General features: G+C 36.4%; 1 protein-coding gene across 1 annotated transcript in view; it reads left to right on the plus strand.

Moving 5' to 3' along the window:
• Positions 1 to 18172: 18172 nt before the first annotated feature.
• The window catches only part of LOC141400911 (paramyosin, short form-like), a 134352-nt gene continuing 131752 nt past the window's right edge, over positions 18173 to 20772 (plus strand). The window contains exon 1 of the mRNA XM_073980611.1: positions 18173 to 18444. The gene's annotated coding sequence lies outside the window, so the exon portion shown is untranslated. The remainder of the gene's footprint in view (positions 18445 to 20772) is intronic.

Raw genomic sequence — 20772 nt, forward strand, 5'->3', positions numbered from 1 at the left:
GAGAATTGGAAATCTTTTCTTTGTTCGGCCTATGGAGCAAAACCTTAAAATATACCGAAATTCGGGAGGTACCGTTCTATGGGGGCTGTATGAAGGTGTGGACCGATACCGACAAAATTCTGGGGGGAAATTTTATACCCCAAAAGAAGACTACGTACCAAATTTCAGCCATTTTGGTAGGATAATGAAGCTAAAACATTAAAAATGCCGAAAATCGGGAGTTACCGTTCTATGGGGGCTATATCAAAACGTAGACCGATATATCCCATTTTCAATACCAACCATCCTGCAAGTAATAAAAACTTCTGTACCAAATTTTGACTCTCTATCTTTAAAATTGCGAGCTGTATATTGATTTCAACAGACAGACAGACGGACGGACAGACGGACATGGTCAAATCGACATAGAATTTTATGCTGATCAATAATATATACTTTATTGGGCCTCCGACGAATATTTCGATTGTTACAAACGGAATGACAAATTTAATTATACCCTCCATATGGTGGAGGGTATAATAAAAAATTAAAATACCCAGCAAACCAAATGTCGGATGTCCGACACGTCTGAAAATGTTCGGAAATAAAATTGTTCAGAAATCGGAACCAAATCTGATAAATGATAATTTTTAAAGAAAACAGTATTTTGTTTTTTTTTTTTTGTATTTTTCTTTTTTTTTTTTTGTATTTTTCTTTTTATTTATTTATATCTTTATTATTGAAAAGAAGTAGGAAAAGCGTTAAGTTCGGTCGGGCCGAACTTTTTATACCCTCCACCACAAATTTCAGCCATTTCGGTGGATTAAAGTGGCCACAACCTTCAAAATACCGAATATCGGAAGGTACTGTTCTATGGGGGCTATATGATGGCGTGGACCTATACCTACGAATTTCTGGGGAAGAGTTGTATACCCCAAACGAAGACTAAATACCAAATTTCAGCCATATCGGTGTGATAATGAGGCCAAAACCTTTAAAATACCGAAAATCGGGATATATCGTCCTATGGGGGCTATATCAAAACGTGGACCTATATAAACATTTTATGGTAGAAATGTTTCTTAGCCTCTGGAAATTCAAAATACAAAGTTACAACCAATTCTGTTGTCAAATGGGACTAATACATTTAAAATATATTAAAATGACGCGTACTTTATATGGGGCGTTATATGGGGGTAATACCAAAACGTGGACCTATATAAACCAACTTTGGTGGGAATGTTTTTTGGCCTCTGGAGACACAAAATACCAAATTACAACCAATTCGGCGGTAAGCTGGGACAAATATCTTAAAATTTTGTATGGGGGCTATACGAAAGCGTGGACCTACATAGTCCGCTTTCAATACCAAAAGTCCTACGTACATATAATAGATTTTCCCAAAATTTCATCCACCTACGTCAATCCGTTCGGACGCTAGAGTGATTTCCACAGACGGACAGACGGACGGACATGGCTATATCGATGTAGAATTGCACGCTGATCAAGAATAGATATAGTTTGTGGGGTCTACAATGATTATTTCGAGTAGTTACAAACTTAATATACCCCCATCCTATGGTGGAGGGTATAAAAAAGTGGATGTAAAAGTGGGCGTTGTTGCATAAAAACCTAAGTTGGGTTATGACGAACATTTAAAAAAGAATTATCCAAATCGGTCCAGCCGTTCTCAACTGATGTCATTACCAACGACCGACATTTTATTATTAAAGTTATTCAGGTTTTAGTCTGGCCACCATGAACCGATATTGTGCAATTTGATGTATCTCGAGATTTTTTGTGTTGTTAGAGGGTACAAAATCTCAAATCGGAAGATTGTAAAAAGCAGTCTATGATTTGGAAAGTACAACGATGACGTCCGATGTGAGCTATTATTAAACCCTTCAAAATACCGAAAATAGATTTGTACCGTTTAATGAAGACCATATCAATCGTGGACCCATCTCCACAATTTTTTTGCAAGAAGGTCTTCTCATACTAAGGATGACCAACTGAAAAATGCTAGTGGGTGTGGTTGCATAAACACCTAAGTTGGGTTATGACGAAAAGACTTATCCTAATCGGTCCAGCCGTTCTCAACTGATGCCGTTACCAACGACCGACATTTTATTATTAAAGATATTCAGGTTTTAGCCTAGCCACCATGAACCGATATTGTCCAATTTGCTGTACTTCTCTCGAGATTTTTAGTAAATTTTTTGAGGTTTTTAGAGGGTACAAAAGCTCAAATCGGAAGATTGTAAAAATCAGTCCATGATTTGGAAAGTACAACGATGACGCCCGATGTGAACCTTCAAAATACCGAAAATTGATTTGTACCGTTTGATGAAGACCATATCAATCGTGGACCCATCTCCACAATTTTTTGCAAGAAGGTCTTCTCATACTAAGGATGACCAACTGAAAAATGCTAGCCTACATTGAATAATGTGACCAAGACCCACGAAGTACCAAAAGTAATGGGGTACCCTTCTATGAAGGCTATTCTTAAACTTGATAGCTGTATGGGAAGTATGTTTGACCGAACTCTCTATACATGTGAGACACAGTACGTTAATGGAGGCAAGAAAAAAGTTCCACATGATTTGTGATAGTTTTACGATTTGGCATAAATTTTATAGGAATACTTTTCATACAAATTCCATTGAAGCTTGATGATACAAATGCCTTACACCATTACGTGTTAAAAGCAAAGTAAAAGTTTTTTGGTCCGATAGATTTTATAGGTTGTCATCATTATAGTTTAGGGTAATCGGTACAATGAGTTTATTTGAAATGACGACTTCTATTTTTTTTTTCAAAATAGTCGGGTATTATCTCATACTCGTTTTTAGAATTTTATTACAACAACTTTTATTCACACCTTTGGCCACTTTCCTAACATTCTGCCATTATTATTGAATTACCGGCAAGGCAAATATGATCGTCATGTCATGACACTCATTCCAAAACGATTTAAACTAAAAGAATTGATTATATGTAAATCGAATTACAAAAACGAATGCCATTGGCGGGGACAACTAATGGCAGTCTAAATTAAAAATATAACCAAATCAGTTAATTGACGCGATTAGTTGTATTTGCCAAAATAGAAATAAGTTTTTAACACGGTTGGATGGTTTACAAACCATGAAACGACACTTCAGTGGTCACAGTTAGAATCCGACTCCTGCTCCCCCTTAACCAAAATAAATAAATACCAATTTAAGCTTTATTCGATATTAGGTCCAACAAACGGTTATCCATTGGACCAGCAGAGCTGGTTGATTGGTGCTGTTGCTGCTGTTGGCGGTGGTGGTTGGTGGCGGCTGTGGTGCCAGAGCACATTTTGTTTAATCGGTTTCAGGTGCTAGTTTCACAGATACTCGACACGTATTTTGTGAGTGCCAAATGCATAATAAATAGCAGCATGCCTGACATTTAACAAGCGTGCAATATAATGAGGCAGTCAAGAAGCAAATGGCTAAAACTGTAATCCGGGCCCCTCTACATAGTCGTTGTTGACTTGCTTGGTGCCAAATAAACAGTACAATACATAAAAAACGAAACGATATCACAGTGTTTGGTTAGGGAATATTTGAAAGCTAGTGAAATTAAGCTTAAAGATCGAGTGGTTTAGGTACTTTTACTATGTTGTATCAATTAGGAACTGATGTCTTTGATGCAGACGCATTCAGTAGAAGATACAACAACAAAGACATGTGGTAAAATATACAAACATGATTTCAAGGTAATGGAAAAGGAATTCTGGAGAGCTGTTTCCATTCAGTTATATAACGATGTCGAAGAACCAATTCCAGAATATGGTGTTGATATGGAGTCTGATAAGGTGTGTAGCGTCCTGAAATTGCGTCCAACGAATGTAAGGCTTTATGTAACCATTGATTGGGAGGTCATTACTAATCTGCAACTTAGAAAAATTCGATAATAGAAACCTTAACCGCTAAGGTATAAAACTTTCCACCTGAAATTTATCGGTATAGGTTCACGTCTTCTTATAGCCCCCATAGAACGGTACCTCCGGATTTCTGGTATTTTGAAGGTTGTGCCCTCAATATCCCCCCGAAATGGCTGAAATTTGGTATTAAGTCTTCGTTGGGGGTACAAAACTTTCCACCTGAAATTTATCGGTGTAGGTCCACGTCTATTTATAGCCCCCATAGAACGGTACCTCCGGATTTCTGGTATTTTGAAGGTTGTGCCCTGAATATCCCTCCGAAATGGCTGAAATTTGGTATTAAGTCTTCGTTGGGGGTATAAAACTTTCCACCTAACATTTGTCGGTATAGGTCCACGTCTTCATACAGCCCCCATAGAACGGTAGCTACGGATTTCTGGTATTTTGAAGGTTGTGCCCTCAATATCCCTCCGAAATGGCTGAAATTTGGTATTAAGCCTTCGGTGGGGGTAAAAAACTTTCCACCTAAAATTTGTCGGTTTAGGTTCAGGCCTTCATATAGCGCCCATAGAACGGTAGCTCCGGATTTCTGGTATTTTGAAGGTTGTGCCCTCAATATACCTCCGAAATGGCTGAAATTTTGTATTAAGCCTTCGGTGGGGGTAAAAATCTTTCCACCTAAAATTTGTCGGTTTAGGTTCAGGCCTTCATATAGCGCCCATAGAACGACATCTCCCGATTTTCGGTATTTTGAAGGTTGTGGCTGCGGTTATAAATTTCCCTATTTTATTGACTTGTCTGAAGAGAATTTTAAACAGAAAATTTGTACACACAAACATTTTTGTACCTATTATTGAAATATTTGTTGCATAAGAAAATATGTAAAATGCATAAATTTTGCATATGCAAATTTATGCATTTTGCATATGTCATATGTTTCGATTGCAATGTAATCAGAAGCCAAAAATATGCCCAGTCCCAAAATTTGATATGAATCGGACCAAAATAGGGGTTGCATTAAAGTCCGCTGCCTAATTATCATACAAATATCATCGAATGAAATTGCTGAAATTTGGTACTTGGTCTTCGTTGGGATATCAAACTTTCCCCCAGAAATTTGTTGGTATAGGCCCAAGCCTTAGTATAGCCACCATAGAACGGAACTACCCGATGTTCGGTATTTTGAAATTTTTAGTCTCATTAACACACAGAAATTTCTGAAAATTGGTACTTTATCTTCGTTGGGGATATAAAACTTTCTCCCAGAAATTTGTTTAGTATAGGTCCACGTCTTCATAGAGCCCCCACAGAACGGTACCTCCAGATGTTCGGTATTTTTAAGGCTTTGGTCACAAAAATCCACCGAAATGGCGGAAATTTTATACTTGGTCTTCATTTGGGGTATTAAACGTTTCATATAGAAAGTATCTCCCGATTTTCGGTGTTTTAAAGGTTGTGGCCTCAATAATCTTCAGAAATGGCTGAATTTTGGTATTTAGTCTTCGTTAGCACCCGTTAAAGGTTGTGATCTAACATGAAAAAAATCAGCATACTATGAAAAAAACGAAAGAAAAACAAAACCCCTCTAAAGTTGACGAACCCCGCAAACGTTTTAATGACCATGATCTGCGAATCTGCACCTGGAATGGTCGCACTCTTTATAGAGAAGGTGCGGTTTACGCATTGGCAGATGTATTTGAAAAGTACAAGGCCGACATTAATGCCACACATGAAATTCGATAGATTGGGAAAGGAGTTACAACAACAGCAAAAAGCGACGCACTGACACAAAGCATGAGTTTGGTTGGGTCGGATTTGTAGTTGGTCGGAGGTTAAAACATCTGGTCTCCAGCTTCACCTCAGTGAATGAAAGACTTGCTACAATTCGAATAAAAGCAGCATTCTTCAACATCAGCTTTATTTGCGCTCATGCTCCCACTGAACACAAGGACGAACAGACCAAAGATGTATTTTACGAGCGCTTAGAAGAAACTTATGACCGTTGCCCTGCCCATGATATTAAAATTATTCTAGGCGATTTTAATGCCAAAATTGTAAAGGAGAATATCTTTGGCCCAACAGTCGGGAAATTCAGACTCCACAGTGAAACATCTGACAATGGTATGAGGCTGATAGACTGTGCAGCTGCAAAAAACATGGTAGTTAGCAGTACCAGATTTAAGCATCTCGATATTCATATAGTCTCCAGATCAAATAACAAGTAATCAAATTGATAATGTTGTGATAGATGGAAGACATTCATCGAGCGTGTTGGATGTACGATCATTCCGAGGTGCCAACATAGATTTGGACCATTACCTTGTTGCAGCAAAGGTACGTACCCGTCTAAACGTTGCAAATAAACCACGAACAGATACAACGCGGAAACTGGACATCGGTAAGCTGCAAACACAACAGATAGTCACAGCATATTCGACTCCATTAGCCCAATTGCTAATAAAGGACTCCTCGTCCCGATAACATATTAGCACAATGGCAAAATATTTCCCACTCCATGCAAACAGCCGCCAGAGATCATCACCAAGGAATCCATGGTATGACCAGGAGTGTCGTGCTACTACCGATGAGAAAAATGCGGCATATAGGGCAACTCTACAATCTGTAGTAACGCGTAGCGCACGAGAGTGGTATCGGGAGAAAAGGAGAGAGGAGAAAGTCTTTTCCGCAGGAAAAAGAGAGAAATGGAAACACGGGAGTGTGAAAAAATCGAGATGTACAGGAGCCAGAATGAAGTCCGAAAACTCTACAAAAGAGTGAAACATCAAATTGTTGGCTTTGCCACAGGCACATTCTCCCGTAGAGACCAGCAAGGTTATTTGGTAACTGATACAGATAGTGTGCTCAGGATATGGAAAGAACATTTCTCCAAACTGTTGGTATCCGATAGACGGCGAAGATATCGCAGATCCAAACCAGGAAGATGGTATTGAATGTATATCGCCCAGCCAAGATGAGGTAAAGACGGCAATAAACTGGCTGAAGAATAAAAAGGCAACAGGAGCCGATGGCTTACAAGCCGAGCTGTTCAAAACCGGAGGCGACACGCTGATAAGGTGTATTCATCAGCTAGTTAGCACCATCTGGCAGGAAGAACGGGTACCCGATGATTGGAACCTGAGCATCCTGTGCCCTGTCCCCAAAGAAAGGAGATAAGACTATTGCCTACTAGTCCCTGTCCCCAAAGAAAGGAGATAAGACTATTGCCTACTAGATAGTGTCAGGGATAATGTGCGAACGACTAAAGTCTATGGTCAATGAAATAATTGGGCCATACAAATGCGGCATTAGGCCTGGCAAATCCACCATTGACCACGTATTTACCCTGCGGCAAATCCTGGAGAAAACCCAAGACATGCAGATCAACACTTACCACCTTTTTGTTGATTTCAAAGTAGCCTCAGACAGCTCCCTACGTTCAAAGGTATTCCAAGCCATGTCTGAATTTGGTATCCCTGCAAAGCTCATCCGGCTTTGTAGAATAACATTAACTGATACTCGATCGTCAGTTAAAATAGGAAAAAAAAAAACTCTCCAAAGAGTTTAGTATCAAAAGAGGTTTCAGACAAGGTGATGGCCTCTGGTGTGATCTTTTCAACATTCTGCTGGAAAAGGTTATACGAGATGCGAAGGTGAAAAGAAGTGGCACAATATATCGACACCTCCAAATAATAGTATGCTAAGTCTGAAAAGTGAGTTTTGCAGGAGAAACTCTCAAAGTTTACAGTTTTCTTTGACCTTCACTACTATTCTGAGTAAACATTTGTTTATAACTTCTGTTCGGATTGACCGATCATTACCAAAATTTGACAGAATTTAAGTTAAAGGACGTAAAATGTAAAAATGTAAAGAACTTGAAAACATGCTAAGTCGACTATTGTTACTATTGTTTGGAGGCGTCGATATACAAGCAGCCATATGTTACTTGCTTATGCCGATGACATTGACATCATAGGTCGATCGGTAAAGGAAGTAAGTGATACCTTTGAAAAAGTCGAAAGGGAATCTGTTAAAGTGGGTCTGGCGGTAAACGGCGAGAAAACAAAGTTAATGGTGTAGTCGCGCAATGCGTCCATAGAGATCGGGCCAACAGTGGAAGTTGGTTCCTAAAATTATGAGGTAGTAAAAGACTTCGTCTACCTCGGCACCTCCGTAAACACAACCAACAACATCAGTTGTGAAATACGAAGAAGAATAGTGATGGCCAACAGATGCTACTTCGGGCGGAGTAAGCAGTTTGGGAATAAAGCCACATCTCGTCAAACAAAAAAAAACGCTTTACAAAACACTGATACTACCCGTGCTGATGTATGGTTCAGAAGCCTGTGTACTTGCGCAAGCAGACAAGGCAGTGCTTGGTGTGTTTGAGAGAAAAATTCTTCGATAAATCTATGGACCAATCTGCGTTGACGGTGAATATCGACGTCGCATGAACCACGAGCTGTATCTGCTATACAACGACATCAATATAGTTAAACGTATTGAGATGCAACGATTGCGTTGGCTAGGCCATATCATAAGAATGAGCGATGATGAACCCGCTAAAAAGGCGTATAAATTCGGGCCGCATGGCTGTGCACGCAGAATTGGCAGGCCAAAGAATAGATGGCGCAAACAAGTGGATGATGAGATGAAAAGGAGCGGTATTCCTGAAAGCGAAGCACTAATCAGAGAGGGTTGGAGATCTTTTCTTAGTTCGGCTTATGGAACAAATATTTTGTAATGGGCTATCTTAGTAAGTAAGTCTTCTTTAGGGGTATTAAACTTTCCCCCAGAAACTTGTCCGTTTAGGTCCCCGCCTTCATATAGACCCTCATAGAACCGTACCTCCTGATTTCGTTATTCTGAAGGTTGGGGCCACAGTAACCTACCGAAATGGCTGAAATTTGATATTTAGTCTTTCTGACTGAAATTTGTCGGTATAGGTCTACGCTCCGATATAGCCCCCCTTAGAACGGTACCTCCCGATTTTTGTAATTCTGAAGGATGTGACGTCAATATCTCACCGAAAGACTGAAATTTGTTATTTAGCCTTCTATGGGGTTACAAAATATTCCAGAAGAGAATTATCAGTATAGGTCCGCAGGCTCCTATATCCCCCATAGCGTACCTCTTGATTGTCGGTATTTTGAAGGTTTAACCGAAATATGGGAAATTTGTGGATTTAGTTGAATTTTTTGTCCGAACTATCTATAACTTTACATTTGACATTCCAATGGTCACGCAACTTCTCCACCAAAAATTGTCAACATAGGTCCACCTTCAGATATTATGGATTTTGAGGTTTTTTGTTAAATTTTGTACGGAACTACCTATAATTTCAAATTTGATGTCCCAGTTGTTACAAAACGTCTCCAACAAAAATGGTCAACGTGGGTCCATGTATTGGTCTAGCCGCAACATAACGGCACATCCCGAATTAAGGTATTTACTGAATTTCTACATATAACGGTTCCTGCCGACCGATGTTGGTGTAATTTCGTACAGCGGGTTCTCAGATTGGAAGCTAAAAGATTTAAGTCTTTTAAAGATGTTTTCTACTGATTTCGGTATTTCGGTTTCTAAATAGGTAGAAAACACCCACGCATCATTATAGGTTCATATTTTGGTATATACGACATATGGAAGTGCATACCGATTATACGTATTTAAAGGTTGTACACACTTCGTGCAGCGTGACGAAAGTGCTTAGATGTTACGATGTCATATTTCTTCGTAAACTATTTTTTCAAAATTAATTTGATGCGGCACACTGTACATAGTTGCTATTTACAAATCCATAACAGTTATTGAGTTTTTACATTTTCAAAATAGTTAAATGGCATTACACCAAAAGGCAAATTCAAATTCCTATGGAGGCGGCCAACGTTGTTGTTGCTATGCATAGTAGTTGTTGGCGGTATTAGCAGTACTGCCGCTATTGCCTTCATTCCAATTTAGATTTTCTGCACTACCAACACCACACCATCACTAGGCCAATAGATAGCCACAGTAACAAGCCAAAAAACGCCAAGACGCTCGCTATAGGAAAAAGTCATCCTCTGCTTAAAGGCAACTTGACAAATTACCGCACATTCGCAATTGTGTGCTCCTCCATTGGATCACTGGATATGTTGGGCTTTAGCAATATTTGGCAATAACGTGGCATGATGGCCAAAAAAAATGCGGACAACAACTGCTGTTGCCGTTTTCGGTTAAAAGATTTCCAATATTTTAGCCATAAAATGCTATTGACGCACGCAAATAATTCCGACATAAATAGTCGGCAAACACAATGCAATGGTGAATTTAAAATTGCGTTCTTGTTCTCTCTTCTAACCACACGGAGAATTTATGGAAACTGAAAGGGAACTCATAGCTGTGTTGCAATAAATGAAAATGTGAATATTGGTCAATTCTTTGTGCAACCAGTGAGGTTGTTTGTGGTCAGCTATAATCAACCTCTAGATTAGATTTATACAACAGGTGGTTGGTACTATTGCTAGGCTGCCTGTTGAGTTGATCATTTTGATGAGGGTTAAGTGGAATTTGAATATATACTTAAAAATATTTTATTAAAAAAATAAATTACGTATATGATTAATGTAATAGCAAACTACAAAACGGAATCTCTATGAAATAGGTATGAACGAATTATGTGTGGAAGAGGAATTTCTGACCTTTCCACTGATTTTTATTATGTCAATATGTAGCCCATGGAATCGGTGCGGCTTACAGATCACAAATGAGTACGTAATGTATAAATCGCAGATTTAAAAACTCCGTTGGATGAGAAATTGTCACCATCCGTACTAAAGCAAAGTTCTTTAACATCAGTCTCATCTGTCCCCATGGCCCGAAAGAAAAATTAACAAACATTCTACGAGAGGCTACAGAGCATAAGACCACTGCCCCGGCCATAACATTAAGACTGTTCGAGGATGTTTTAATGTACAAATTGGGAATTGGATCGATTTCGGAAGAAAATCCAAGGAAATTCGGAACGGAATTATTTTCTTCCAAATTTACGTACAGATTTCCGAACGATTTCGGAAAAATGTCGTATGAAAATCGGATGCACCTTATGCTGATTAAGAATACATATCGTCTGCTCCGTCGGAAAAGGTCGTAAGTCCACTTTTTTGGGAAATCGCGTTTTTGTTACAGGATGATAGTACAAGTCAAAACACGTCGTATGCTACAAAGAAAATGGCAGTATGTCGCGTTTTTCTATATGTTTTGCCCTTGTCGGAAAAGGTCGTAAGTCCACAAAACGTAAAAATTTGAGTACGAAGAGGTCGTAAGTCCACAGGAAAATGTATACTTTAAAAGAATACTACAGCTAATGTAGATCAGATATAATGTTTAACGTCATCCATGGTAGGGGTACAATGTAATGAACTAGCCTACACCTTTGGATGATAATCGGATGATATTTGGCGGAGCCTGTGACCAAACTTTTGAAAAAAAATGTGATAATTTCTATATTGTAACGAAAATTTACATTTGAAATCTATTTTCCACTATAAGCGAACTGATTATGAAATATGGACTTCTGGCCTTTTCATTGATACAAATTGGGATGCTGTATGTGTTCAAATGCCTCATATATAGAAAAATTTGTAAAAAAAAATCAAAATTTTTACTGTTTTTACTGTCGTATAACTTTATCAACTGGTAATTTGTGGTTTCTCTAGGGGCATTTATTCACATAACGAAATTAGTTTGTATTCTGAATTCAATAAAGTAATACCTTCTAACGGACGGGTAAGTGCAATGTTTATATTATTAAATGATTCTAAAATTATTATTGATTGAAATGTTATTAAACTAAGAAGATGTCATGTTTTTTTTTTGTTAACAAAGAGCAGTATGAATTTGGAATGGAATTAGACGATGGTGTCATGGGTCTAGTTCCCTATGGTTTTCACGGTGATTCTGAAAGCTCTGATGATGAACTTCCTGGACCTATATAGACAAATTTATGGGAAAAAGTTTTATACCCGAAACGAAGAATAAATACCAAATTTCAGCCATTTCGGAGGAATATTGAGGCCACACCTTCAAAATACCAGAAATCGGGATGTACCGTTCTATGGGGGCTATATGAAGGCGTCAATACCAAACATCCTAGAAGTAATAGAAACTTCTATACCAAATCACGAAGATCTATCTTAAAAATTGCGAGCTGTATCTTAATTTCAAAAGACGGACAGACGGTCATGGTTATACTGACTTAGAATTTTACTCTGGTCGGGTCTTATTGCTAAAATATGTACCCAGGATTGGGGAAACGGAATAGTTCGTAAGTTTTATATCTAGTGCATTTAAAAAATAGGGCACAGGTGTAACCCGCTCCTCCGAAGTGCAACAAAATATATAGCCTACTGTGGTGCTATCGTAAAATTATCGATTCATCCACCTAGAGATCCCTAAATAGTATATCTGTTTAGAACTACACAGCTGTTTGGTATTCCACAGCTGTTGACTACTTCACAGCTGTTTAGTACTATCACACATGTTTAGACTTAAATCGTAATGTTATTTTTAAGGATAAGATATGAAAAGAAACTTAATAATATGCCGTTATTTTTATATAAAAGAATCAACAATTACAAAATAAAACTATTCAAGTTTAAAGAGCCGATCTATTGGCTTACAATTAACAAACTCTTTTCTTTGTGCATTAATTAGTGCACAGAAAATAAAACCATTGCTTAGGCATTGTTAAGTGCCAGCAAGTGTATAAAATATTTTGCCAGTGGCGTTGTTAAGCGCCGGCACTCACAATAGGCAGGTCCATTGAAAACTCAAATTGACCACATACATTACATGGCGATCCTGCCAGCCCAAACGAACATAGTTTTGGAAGAAACTAACGCGGCACCAGTTCCTAATATTGGGCCGCAGCGGCTGTCCTTGGCAGAATATTTTTCCAGACAGCAGAAACGGAAAGAAGAGAGGCTAACACGTATACCAATCACGGACAAACCAAAACATCGCAGGGGCGGCAAACTCGTGAAGCTACGCAGACGACTTGCTGATTTAAAAAACCAAATTAACTCGAATCCCCCACCACCTTGGAACATAGCCAATGAATTGTGGTTGCAAGTGCACGAGATAGAGAAGCAAATGCCGCAAAAACAAAAACTGAACGCAATGAAACAAAATACCAATTAAAATGAAAAATATTTTATTTAAATAAAACTCTTTTTATTTTATAACCAATTGGTTTCACATTTAATTCACTCATTAAAAACTAAAAAAATGAACACAAATTATTAAATTATACCCCCATTATTATAAGTATTCTTTTGTTATAGTTTGGATTTACCGAAAAGATTTATAGCGTTCTGCTTAACTTAAAGTTAAAAGTGATGATTGAAAATCAAGGAGGAGCTTCTTGGAATTAACTTTCAATATAAAAATTATATTTTCGATGCCTCAAAATTGGATTATTTTGCATTTTCAAATTCATCAGATAGTAAAAGAACAAATGTAATAATGGCCCATAGAGTAAAACGTGAACGAAAACAATGATAAAGAAAACAATGATAAAGAAAACAATGATAAAGAAAACAATGATAAAGAAGAATTAAACGTCATTCTGACATTAAAACATATATACATTGCATTGATGAATACCGAGTACCCATATATTTCTTACTACACAGGGTTGCTCAAGTATAAGGGTAGTTCACATTGTACAGTTTATCTTACAATTTATCCAATAACTACATAACTTAAAATAACAAATGGAAACTATAACAGAGTTTATAACTGAACTAAAAACCATAAAAACAAATCTAAAAAAAAGTATAAATAAGATATTTAGAAAGAAATACGTAGAAGATAAGTTGACTCGATTGAATTTTTTAAAAACAGAATTTGATAAATACGCTAAAGATATAGATATAGAAGAATTAACTACATTGAAGACTGAATTTGAAAATCTTTTGGAAGGAGTAGCGACAATTTTGAACGATCTAAAAATAAAAGAGGAAGTATTGCCAAGTTTACCGAATATGGCGGAATTCGATATCTCAGTGGTAGGGAAAAACCTACAAATATTCAAGGGTGCTTTCAAGTTCTTAGAGGAGTTTATCACACAAGCGGAATTATTACATGACTTATTACAAGAAGAGGATAAACCCATGTTCATTAAATATGTATACAATTTTAAATTATCAACTGAGGTACGGTGTACTTTGGGAAGAGCGAATAAGCCATCTACGTTTTTGGAATTAAAGAAGGTCTTAGTGAATGCGTATCCTAACCCAAAAACTTTGCAACAAGTTTTATCAGAACTTGGTATGACGAATCAGGGCCAAATGTCAGTTGCAAGTTTTAGAGAGAAAGTTTCAGAGTTAGCAGATCAGCTCAGCTTGTTTCAGATAAATAGTTTATCAACACCGTCAGTGGAAACGAGAGATGCAATTTACAAAGCAAGCGATAATCTTGCACTTAATGTGTTTATGAAAGGCGTAGATGATGCATACAAAACTATTTTACTAGCAAATCCTCCTAATACACTTAACGATTCAGCGCAACGATGTGCTGCGGCTGAAAAGACCCTTGGTTTGCAAGATAGGAACCTTTTTGTAATCAATAAAAATACTGATAATAACAACTCTAACTCAAATAGCAGATTCTATCGCAATAGCCGACAGTATAGAAACAATGGTTATAGAAATGACAATAATAATTATTATACTGGTCGCAAAGATAACGATGAATACAGTAGTAACAGATTCCATAACAATAATACAAACAGAAATTATAATGAATTCGATAATAATGGATATAATAATAATAGAAATGGAAGCTACAATAATCATCGTAATAACAGAAGAGCCAGTTCTTATAAAAACTACCCACAGAATACAAATATGAGAAGTCAAACGTTTAGAAATAGTAATAGCTTTAAAACTCTTTCGTATGGGGACCAGGGAAACTGCGACGGCCGGATGGCGGAAGAAGTTGTCCAGCAAGGCCAAGAATAAAAATTTTTAACATCTCAGTAAAATCCAGTGCATTTCTTTTCTTAAAATGCAACACAATTAATAAAAGTTTAACGTTTTTAGTCGACACAGGAGCCGACGTATCGATTTGTAAAAACCAAAATTTTAAAAACATAAATATACAAAACACAGCAAGATTAACTGGCATTACGGAAAATGTTGTGGAGTGTTTAGGGACATCTGAGTTGAGTATTTCCACTGAATTAGGAGAACTCACGCACAGTTTCTTTATAGTTAATAACAACTTCCCAATCCCAACAGATGGGATAATAGGAAGAGATATTTTAAGTAAATACATGTGCAAAATCGACTTTGAAACATGCACAGTGACATTTTCAATGAATGAGAAGGACATCGTTCTTCCTTTACATACAAAATCAAAATATAATAATATAGTAGTACCACCAAGGTCGGAAATAATTATTCCATACAATCTAGACGTTAACGAGGACAGCATAGTACTAAATAAAGAAGTTAAAAATGGAATTTTTATCGCTAATTGTTTAATTCCAAAAAACGGGACAAAACATTTGAAAATTTTAAATACTACAGATGAAACAATGAAGTTAGACAAGTTAGTATTAGAAACAGAAAGTCTTAACGACTATAATATATATTATCGCTGCAATAGAGACACACAACAATATAAAAGGCTGGATAAACTGTTACAGCACATGGACATAGGAACTAACGATCCACATGCCAAAATCGCAATTAAAAGTATTATAGAAGAGTTTCAGGATATATTTCACTTAAATGATGACAAATTGAGTGCAAACAACTTCTACGAACAACACATTCAAACGATAGATAATTCACCGGTATATACTAAGAATTACAGATTACCTGAAATGCAAATGAAAGAAGTAAATAGTCAAGTGGAAAAGCTATTAGAAGATGATATAATAGAAGACTCAGTTAGTCCATATAATTCACCGTTACTTTTAGTTCCAAAGAAATCTATAGATGGAGATAAGAAATGGCGTCTAGTTGTAGATTTTAGGAAACTTAATAACAAAATAGTAAATGACAAATTTCCGCTTACAAGATTAGAAGACGTTCTTGATAAACTGGGACGAGCTAAATACTTTTCGACATTGGATATGACAAGCTCTTTTCACCAGATAAATCTAAAAAAAGAATCTCGCCCACTTACTGCCTTTTCGACAAGACAAGGACATTATCAATTTAAAAGGTTACCATTCGGTTTGAAGATATCTTCGAATAGTTTTCAAAGGATGCTGACAATAGCCCTTACAGGACTAGATGCCTCCGCGTTCCTTTACGTGGATGACATCATAGTATTTGGGTGCAGTTTAAATCACCACAACCAAAATTTAATAAAGGTATTCCAGAGATTAAGGAAGTCTAACCTGAAATTAAATGCAAGTAAATGCAGTTTCCTTAAGCCTGAAGTATTATATCTTGGACATCTCATCACAGATAAAGGTGTCAAAACGGATCCATCAAAGGATCAAGTAATAAAGGAATACCCGACACCCACGAATGCTGATGAAGCTAGGAGATTCGTGGCGTTCTGTAATTACTATAGGAGATTTATACCCAGATTTGCTGATATTGCAAGATGCTTAAATGCACTTTCTAAGAAAGATAGGGTGTTCGAATGGACATCGGAATGTCAAAATGCATTTCAAACTTTGAAAAACAAGCTATTAAATCCCCCAATTTTACAATATCCCGATTTTTCTAAACCCTTTTTACTCACTACTGACGCCTCAAACTATGCTCTTGGGGCAGTGCTATCACAAGGACAAATTGGACTCGATTTGCCCATATCATATGCTAGTTCAACATTGAATAAACATGATGTTAATAAACCTATTATCGAAAAAGAACTACTTGCGATTCATTGGGCAATTAATTTCTTCAGACCATATTTATATGGAAGAAAGTTTACGGTGATAACAGACCACAGACCTTTGGTATCATTGTTTACTCATAGTAATCCTTCATCGAAGATGACTAGGATACGTATGGATTTATGTGATTACGACTTTGATATAAAGTATAAAAAAGGAAAGATGAATACGAATGCGGATGCATTATCAAGGATAAAAATGGATATTGAGAATTTGAAAGCAATGATCCCTACAAGAACAGATGAGAAACGTATTCTAGCTATAACCAGAAGCATGAATAAGAACAAGCATAATCAGACCGGCAATATTAAAAATAATAGAAACAATGACTTTAATAATACATGCATTTGGGACTGCATATCAATAGAAGATGTAAAAAATATTAGAAAGATAGAATTTTTTCCTTACAAAGATACAAGCTCAACAAAAATACAAATTATCAATGAAAAAGTGATAGTTGAATGTAGTGATAATCCATCAGATGTCAAGGCAACCTTGGAGAAACTATCAACACAAATGTGTAACTCGAGAACGAACGAGTTAGCATTAAATAGAAATGATCCTTTATTCTCAATAATAAATATCGATGAGTTCAAAAAACATTTTAATAACATCCAGAAGAAAAGGAACGAGAGATTGAAAATAATTTTATACAATTATCCGGAAAGAATAAATTCTAAAGACAAGCAATTGAAACTAATCCATGAATATCATGATTCGAAACATGGTGGACACATGGGTGTCAGAAAAACAGTGTTGAAATTGAAACAACGATACATATGGAAAAACATGAGCAAGATGACTAAACAGTACATTCAGAACTGTATAAAATGCAAAATAAATAAACAAACGAGGCATACCAAAGAAAAGTTTATAATAACAACTACCCCAAACACAAGTTTTGAAACGGTATCCATAGATACAGTAGGGCCACTTCGTATGTCTAGCAACTATCGATATATCCTAACAATACAATGCGAGTTGACAAAATATGTGGTAGCAGTTCCTATGGAAACAAAAGACGCAAGAACAGTTGCAAAGACATTGGTTGAACATTTCATTTTAGTGTATGGTAACTTCAAGTATTTGAAATCAGATAAAGGAACTGAATTCACTAATCAATTAATGTCAGAAATATGTAGATTGCTCGATGTAAAACAAATATTCAGTACACCGTACCATCATGAGTCTTTAGGATCAATTGAGAGAAATCATAGAGTATTAAATGAATTTCTATTAAATTACTCTGAGAATGATGAATGGCACCTTTGGATACCTTATTTTACTTTTGCATACAACTCAACCCCACATGTAGATACAAAATACTCGCCATATGAATTAGTATTCGGTAAACTTCCGTACCTTCCTAATGATGAAGTCAACAACGATAAACCTTTTTATAACACAGATGACTATGTATCTGAAATAAAACAAAGATTAAAATTTTCCCTGCTTAAAGCAAAAGAACTTCTTGAGAAATCGAAAATAAAACGAAACTCACAACAAATGAAAATAAACCCTTTAAACCTACAGATTAATGATATGGTATTATTAAGAACAATGAATAGAAAAAAATATCAACCCCCATATCAAGGCCCATATAAAATAGTTGAAAGAAATGGTGTTAATTCTTGTATATCTATTGATGGTAAAGTAAAATCATATCATAACAACTTACTTAAGAAATGGAATATAGTTTAATTATAATATTATTGATATAATTTACTAGATTATTAAAAACGTATAATTGTAAAAATTATTCTTTCAAAGGGTGAGGGTGTGGTGCTATCGTAAAATTATCGATTCATCCACCTAGAGATCCCTAAATAGTATATCTGTTTAGAACTACACAGCTGTTTGGTATTCCACAGCTGTTGACTACTTCACAGCTGTTTAGTACTATCACACATGTTTAGACTTAAATCGTAATGTTATTTTTAAGGATAAGATATGAAAAGAAACTTAATAATATGCCGTTATTTTTATATAAAAGAATCAACAATTACAAAATAAAACTATTCAAGTTTAAAGAGCCGATCTATTGGCTTACAATTAACAAACTCTTTTCTTTGTGCATTAATTAGTGCACAGAAAATAAAACCATTGCTTAGGCATTGTTAAGTGCCAGCAAGTGTATAAAATATTTTGCCAGTGGCGTTGTTAAGCGCCGGCACTCACAATAGGCAGGTCCATTGAAAACTCAAATTGACCACATACATTACACTACTTCCACCAAGGGACATCCATGTGCATAATCTGAAAATTACATGGAATAAGTATTTAGGGTCGGAGATTCAACAACCGTTGTCTCGCAAATTAATTTTCTCACCGATACCTTCATAACTTTTGCAAAAAATCATTTTTCAAAAAAATAGGTTCGCCGTTTTTGAGTCTATGCGGAACATACAAACATAAACAAATTGCCTTTTATATATAAGATTTCACACAAAAGTGTTGGTCCATTAAACCCGCTAATAATTATCTCATCACCATTTTAAATTGACAGCTTATTATTTGTCTTAAACTCAAATCATTCTTAAAATTTCGCTCCGATCGGAATATTACTGCGATCTACAGGACAGCTACAAAGCCGGGTAAAAATTGTAGGTTTGGTCCATTTCACACCTTTCGATCATAACCAACATCTAATGGGGTCACTTCCGGTCGGAACCCGACCTCTCCACAAAATTTCGTGACGATCGGTCCAAAATTGAGGTCTGGATTTTTATTACAATTGTTAATGGATGGCTAGCTAGATCGCTTTATCTCGTCAAGATATGAAATAATGGCCAGCGGAGGGGGTCTACGACGAATACTTCGCGATGTTACACGAATATTGGACAAAAAAAACTTATAATACCCTTTCCACATTGTTTCGTAAAGTATAAATATTTTATTTTAAAAACGTCCGTAAATTGTAGGAAAAGGTCGTAAGTCCCTACAAAAATACAAAACTGTACAAGGAGAAGGTCGTAAGTCCAAAGACATCCAATTATCTCCCAAACGCGACGGAATTTTACCAAACAAAGTACAAGTATTGAAGCGGAATAAATAAACGAAAAATACTGCCTTTACCACCATAATAAAATTTTTAATACAGAAAGCGCTGGAATGTTTTTTCTTCCTCCTGAAAAATTTATTGTGAGGGACTTACGACCTTTTCCGACGGAGCAGACGATATATATAATTTAAAGAGTACCCGACGAATATTCCAATGTGTTATAAATGGAAGGACAAAATTAATTATACCCTACATTTTTTTTATACCCTCCACAAAAATATGGAGCGTATAATTAAATTTGTCATTCCGTTTGTAACACATAGAAATATTCATCGGAGACTCTATAAAGTATGCATATTCTTGATAAGGGTACAATTTTAAGCCGATATACCATGTCCGTCAGTCCGTCTGTTAAAATCAAGATACAGCTCTCAATTTTTAAGATAGAGCTTTGTATAGATATAGATATAGCCCCCACAGAACGGTACCACCTGATTTTCGGTATTTTGCAGGTTGTAAGCACAATAATTCACCGAAAAGGTTGAATTTGGCATATATTCTTCCTTTGGGGTATAAAACGTTTCATATGAAATTTGTCGGTATAGGTTCACGCCTTCATATAGCCACCTTAGAACGGTACCTCCGGTATTTTGAAGTTTGTGGCATCAATATTCCTCTGAAAGGGCTGCAATTTGGTACTTAGTCTTCGTTGAGGGTATTAAACTTTTCCCCAGAACTTTGCTGATATAGGTCCACGCCTTCAAAACTTTACATATGAAATTTGTAGGTTTAGATCCACGCCTTCATATAGCCCCCATTGAACAATACCTCCCGATTTTCGATGTTTTGCAGGATATGTCCTCAGTATTTCTCCGAAATGACTGAAATTTGGTATTTAGTCTTCGTTTCCCCCAGAAATCTTCCGGTTTCTACATAATATTACATAAATCTTAATTATAAAGTGATTCGATAAAA

The sequence above is a fragment of the Musca autumnalis genome, unplaced genomic scaffold (genome assembly GCF_047663935.1).
Source record: "Musca autumnalis isolate F117 unplaced genomic scaffold, ASM4766393v1 scaffold_4, whole genome shotgun sequence".
Lineage (NCBI taxonomy): Eukaryota > Metazoa > Arthropoda > Insecta > Diptera > Muscidae > Musca > Musca autumnalis.